This window comes from Cyprinus carpio, chromosome B6 (assembly GCF_018340385.1).
Source record: "Cyprinus carpio isolate SPL01 chromosome B6, ASM1834038v1, whole genome shotgun sequence".
Lineage (NCBI taxonomy): Eukaryota > Metazoa > Chordata > Actinopteri > Cypriniformes > Cyprinidae > Cyprinus > Cyprinus carpio.
Window position 1 is genome coordinate 4,497,014 of NC_056602.1, and position 7,197 is coordinate 4,504,210.

The window sequence follows — 7,197 nt, forward strand, 5'->3', positions numbered from 1 at the left end:
GTACTTGACGCCTGTCTATTTCTATACCCTGCAGAAGCGGTTGTGACATCGTTGTGCTGAGGAACAGATTAGGAAGCTTGTTGAACTGGTGTGAGTGTCACATTGGGCTGTTTAAGAATTCAGATGAGTTCGGGAAGAAATGCTCCCGTGCACAATTACACAGAGAGGAGTGTATGTACTACAACAACTCTTGGCTTCTACATCATTTAGAGCAATCAGAACAGACGTCACTCTGGAGGCAGTCGAAACATGAACTGAAACAAAACTCTGTTGTAGAGACGCAGGACTGATATTGTGTGTCTGATTTGCTGCTAAGGTGAATTTCGCTGTGTGGAATGAAAAACTAGTGTACTACTTAATACATACTGGTACTGGTACATACTGGATAGTGCATGGTGCCCACTATTTTTTTTTTTCTAGAATAGTTTGTGAAACAATATGCATTATGGAAAAATATAAAACAATAGTATGCTACATGGTTGCAATGCACTTCTCTTGATGAATTAAACATGCAGCTTTGTGTGAAAATATCTTACATTTATAGGAAGAAAACTGAAAAGGGAAAGTTCAAAGCAAACTTTGATGCTGGCTTGACAAATCTATGTTTGAAAATATTAAAAAGTTTAAAGCCTTGAAGTTTGAAAGTTACAGTATAGAATTGACAGACGGACGGAAGGACAAATAAAGAGATAGACCGATAGACAGAATGATAAATAGAACAAACGATAGATAGATAGATAGATAGATAGATAGATAAAATGAAAGATAGATCCTTGGATGGATGATAGATAGACAGAGACAGACAGATGGACGGACATAAGGAGATAGAATGATAGAACGATACACAGACATTATACAATATAACAAAAGAATGAGAGATAGATGCATGGATGGATGAAAGACACACCGATAGATAGATGGATGACCTTACACTGTAGGACACAATATGTATCAGGTCTTCAGCTAGGCATTCTATGCATACTTCAAATTTGCTTACCTGTATTCTACAAACTATATACAGAGCTGACTGCATGCTGCAAATAAATACAAGTAGTATGTGTAATACCCAATGTTTATTTCACCACATTATAAATTGACCTGAAGGTGATGTCATGCACTGCTGCCCAATATGCATCTAATAGTTGGGAATATTTCCACATGCAGCGTTCCATTCCTCTCGGACAATCCCCACTCTTGTAAATCTCTTTCACTCTCTCACAGGGAAAAGAGAAAGAAAGAGAGCGAGAGAACCCATCTGGGCTGGGGCTTCTCTTATTTGCAGCATAAGCGTCCTGTCATTTCCCTGTAAAGCACATCTCCCAGCAACACCCTCTCCAAATTGATTGTGGAGCTTCGGTGCACGGAGGGGCCGGGGGACAGACAGGGGGGCTGTAATTGAGAGCAGAATTAGCAAAGCCTTAAATACGCCCGGCTGATATATCATTACCCATAAACTTGACCCCCGGTGACCGCTCTCATCTCCCCTGGGCTCTGTTCTCTAGTGGGGCCCCGAGTGGCAGACGGCCCCGAATCACAAGCACGAGTGCGAGAACCAGGCATCAGGACCCTGCTTGACTGATTTCATAAAGATCTCATCATCTATTCATCACATAGATCAAACAGCACGGCCTTCTCCAATTATCAGGAACGCAATCGTGTACAGCCATTTCACATCCACATATAACCATTTACAGATTCAAACAACACACACACACATAACATTACACCATCCTATTTCAGCGATCATCCCGCTATCACCTTCAGAAGCACAAAGTTCAAAAACGAATGCTAAATTGCATTTTTTTTTAAATTGCACATGACATTTTTAACCATAAATCTATTTCCAACCACTCTTTATGGAGAAATTAAAAAGGGATATAAAAACTTTTGAATAATTATGATTTTTTAACTGCTTTTGACAGAAGTCTCCTTTGCTCACCCAGGCTGAATTTATTTGATCAAAAATACAGTAAAATCAGTCATATTGTGAAATATTTTTAAAGTTTCAAATAACTATTTTCTATTGTAAAATATTTAACATTTTTCCGCATCATTACTTCGGACTTTGGTGTCACATAATCCTTCACAAATCATTCTAATATGCTGATTTGCTGCTCAATTATTATTGGTGCTCAATTATTAATAATGGTTCTTGCTGCTTAATATTTTTGTAAAAACCTTGATGCATTTTTCAGGATTCTTAGATGAATACAACGTTCAAAAGAACAGTGTTTAATTGTATGAAAATTCGTTTAAATGTATTTACTGTCGTCTTACTAACTCCTAACCTTTGAATGGTAGTTTTCTCACAAAAATATGTAGCAGCAATGTTTTCAACATTGATAATAATCAGGAATGTTTTTTGAGCAGCAAATCAGCATATCAGAATGATTTCTGAAGTATGATGTAACACTGAAGAATTGTGTATTTTTATGATTATGTAAATTCAGCTTTGAGTCTTGAGAATTTTTTTGATTTTTAAATTTAAGCTTTGCATTATAATTATTTTAAATTGTACTAATATTTCACAATATTACTATTTTTATTGTATTTTTAATAATAAAAATGAAATAATAATAAATAATAAAAAACTCAAAAAACATAATTATTCAAAACATTTGCTTTTGAATAAAAAATTATAATAAAATAAAATAAAATAAATTTTAATATAATATAAATTAATTATGATAATTTTTATAATTTTCTCATTGAATAAGTTAGTTTTTTGTTCTTGTGTTTGTGTTATTTGATGTTCTCGAGGCACGTCTCATAAATGAAACAGTTCAAAGGGTTTCCACTTCACATGCGGCCTATTACAGGTCTTTTCAAATCTACAACTCATGATTCAAACTGCTCAGTAATTAAAGTAAATGTGATTAGAGATGTTATCACTCACTCAAATATGAGTGCATGGGCAGCATTTGAATTTGATGCATGAACTCTTTCTCAAACCAATTTCCTTCCTTCAAACTTCCAAGAACAAGCAGGACGCTCTCTTTCCTAAATCATTACTGGAGGAGTCACACAGACAGGTAACATTATGATGGTGGATTTTGTGTTGGTGGTTTAATTTAAATACAGAAGACAAATGATTTATTCATATCCAGTCCAAATGCAGACCTAAAACAATTACGCTCAGCAGGCTCCGTGTCACTTAAGTGAGATGAAGCAAGAACATAAAATAGCTGCTATGAGATGTTTGAATAATACTGCCGCACATCCTAACATTTCGGGATTTCCACAAAGTGGATGGGAATGAAATTAGAAGGTCTCTGGTGTCCCTAATGAAATGTTCAGGCTTCTGACTTGTATGGTAATGGATTATAGCAGCGCATGGACATGATAATATGCTTCTTAAACTTCTAGACTACAATCAAACTGAAAAACAAAAACAAAAAAACATTCTATTTAACTTTAAGAAACATGAACTTTACACTAGTATAAGACAAAATATCTTAATTTTATATAAATATATTATATAGAAAATAACATTAAGATATACATACACCAGAATTTCATCAACATGGTGGGACTGAAAGTCAAAATAATTTTATAAAGTTTCTTTATCTGTCCAAAAACAGATCCAATAATCTATATCTATTATGGTGCCATTCATTCATTCATTCATTCATTCATTCATTCATTCATTCATTCATCATTTTACAATTCTTGTAGAGACTGATAAGTAAATAATTATTTTTATCCTATAGCTGATAACTAATCAATGTACAAAATCTATATTATTTGTGTCCAATCATTATTTATATCTTATAGATTGTTATTAGTAAATGTTTAAAATCTATATTATTTTTGTGATGAATATTTAAATTAAATCATGATATTAGTTATTATATAAGGTTTTATATAAATGTTAATTTTAAATGGTAATTTGAAAAAAAGGTTCCAATATTAAAATATTATATTTTAAGTTAATAAATAAAATAAAATCTAAAAATAAAATAAACTCTTACATAATAAAAATAAATCAACCATAAAACAAACATCCAATATTACATTAATAAATATTCAAAATGTAAAATAAAATAAAATAAAATAAAATAAAATAGAATAAAATCAAATTAAATATTACTATCTGCGGATGTGTTGTATGGTTATGATGTGTTCTGCAGTCTTATTGGTGTGTTGGTTAAATTATATATATTAAATTACCCGTAGACACGTAACTTTTTTTTTTATGAAGGATTGTCTAAATCTGTGGAAACTGCTGAGCTTTCAGCTGTGGAGGTGTAAGAGTAATGAAATAATTTATTTTTTTTTGCTAATGTGACTTTGATTGTGTTGTGTAGTATTATAATAGAGATGATCATTATTTTAAAATATCTTAAAAGTCCATATAGAAAACTCACTCATTCACTCCATTAAAAAAAATAAATAAATTGTAAATACTCTTCCAAAGAAAAGTGGCACCCATAGTTTCACTGTTTACAGCTCTTTGTTTCTGTTATGGGCTTTCCATGAATGTTCCCCACTGGCCATGAGCAGATGGACCATGGGAGATTGCTGGCAATGCTGACATATAATACAGCAGCAACACAAAAGGGTCAATAAAGGCTTTTCCCCAGGGGCCCAAAATTATAGCATCATTCCACACACAACACTCAAAATACAAGTGACATGAGGGCAGGGATGAATGAAAACCTGACCAGTCCTGACACCGCATTCTACACTGTACAATCATTACAGAATTAAGTTAATGAAATAAGATTTTACGAGAACATTTTCTACTATTTTTTTTTTATTGATTTGTTTAATTTACTAGCAGCTTCTGAGTGAAAATTGTTTCTACACTAAATGTTTTTCAGTGTAGACTGAAGGAAAGTTAAAGAAATTATGGTTCAATATTCATATTCAGCTATTTAATTAACTTTTAAAGGATGAGATGCTCAGCGGAATGCTTTGGGAACGAATGCTTTCTCTCACGTAACGTGGCTAATTCCATTGTCACTCGACTGGGTTTTGTGGGGGTCATTAGGGGGTGAGAGGGAGGGTCGGATAATCTGTGAATAATGTTGAGGGCGTGAGTGTGTGTGTGTGTGAGTCAGAGCGAGGGGGCGGAGAGAACTCCTGGCAGCTTCATCAATTTTTTATTTGCCACTCATAGACAAATGAAACACCCGCCACCCAGAACAAGGGGGACCTTCTGACACTTCAAAGAGAACCCCTATGGGTGGTTCTCCTCTTGAAGCGGGGCAGCTCTGGGTCCCAACCCCACCCCCTTCTTGGCTGGGGGGCAGCCCAGGCCTCATTAACCCTTAAAGAGGCCTGGCGTGAGACGCGCTCGTCGCCTTTAATTACCCCTGCACTTTTGGCAAGGCTGCCACCCTCGTACCCTGCTCTGAGACGGGAGGAGGGGGGTAAAGTACTTCTGGAGTGTTCCAAGCATGTGCCTTAATTGAAAAACCAGATCACACCTCTTTGCTCTAATTAGCCGGAGAGAACCACCTCCCCAATGTAGTAGCATGAGGAGGAGAGCGAACAGTGTGTGTGTGTGTGTGTGTGTGTGTGTGTGTGTTGTTGGTTAGGCAACATGTAGAATTTAAGAGTGTGCTCTTATTTAGTTTCTGAGTAATTTGGCTACAAACCATAGGAAGTTAAAATTGAAAAATAATAAGAAGAACGTACTGAAATGCAAATTTGAACAAATTCCGAGAGATTTCATTTATGCAACTCAAGTGATATAGTAAACAATTAATATTCACTAATTATGCCGATTTATTCCTTGATATATAGCACACATTATTTCAGATTTTTTCCTAATTTCTCGGAACATATTTACATCTTAAAATGAAAAACAATATTGTTCAAACACTTAAAAAGCCATCAAAAATCAATTAAATTTTTTAATTGCACACCTCATTTTTTAGACATATTCAGATATTATATATTCATTTACTTTGTTATATTGTTAAGTTTGGGGTTTGTTGCAGTTTTTTAAATATATTTGAAAGGTTTTTATTTTTTTTAAGTTTTTTTTTTATATAATTACAGTTTTAAAAAACTAAATAATTTCTATTTGAATATGTATTTAAAATATAATTTATTCATCATTATTTCTCCAGTATCCATCGTCACATGATCCTTCAGAAATCATTGCTGATTTGCTGTTCAAGAAACATTTTTTTTAAAATATTCTTTTATATTTTTGTTTAAATTGTACTATTTTTTTTTTTTAAATAGGATTCTTAATAGATATTTGAAATCTTTTCTAAGAGCATAAATATTGTCACTGTGACTTTTGATCAATATAATGTTTCCTTGCTGAATGAAAGCATTCATTTCTTATCTTTTTTTTTTTTTTGAAATCTTTTCTAAGAGGATTTTTTTTGTTATTTTTTTTTTTTTAATTTAATTTTTATTTTTATAATTTATGATTAAAAAAATATTTTACATTTAAATTTGAACTACAGTTCTGCATTAAAAAAAGTCTTAAAATTCCGAAAATTAATTTTGAATCAGAATGCATACTCAAATCATAATGGCACAATCAGCCTGGTGAGTAGGAAGAGGAAATCAGAAAAAAAGAAGGATAGAGTCTCTGTTTGGGTCTCTGTAGATTTGTGTGTGTGGATTGATATTCCCTTGAAACAAGCAGGTTTAATTGAGGCAACCAGCAAATTGAGTGCAATTTACACGAACTCACGCAATGCTCTGTTAGCCCACTTCTACTGTTTCTAATGGCTCAGTAAATTAATTCAGAATCTAATCACACCCACACCACGTGGAGCCCAGGAGCAGATAAAGGAATGAAACAAAACAGGGGAGTGTTAATACAGACCGAACCCAGAGGAACAGCCTCTCCAACTGGCAGACGATCACAGTAATGGAATTTCTCTCCACGACCACAGTTTCACCTAGAGATCTCCATGCTGAGTCACACATCTTCAAAACGGACAGTTCGAATGTTTAAACCACAATTTCACCCAAAACAATGAATATTATATCACCATTGAAGGTCCTCCTCACAGCTTCTTCCATACAATGAGAGTTTAAAGTGATTATGTCTGTCAAACTCCAAAAAAAACAGCTCTGTTTTGCATCATATGTTAAAGGAACATACCCTATTTGGGTTGTATTTTGACAAACTGCGTTTATAAGCCGTAAAATATTTGAAGTTGGAACATCCATGTCTCTAAGCATTACTGATGATCTAGTTCCGCAGCAGGAAAACACCGAAAT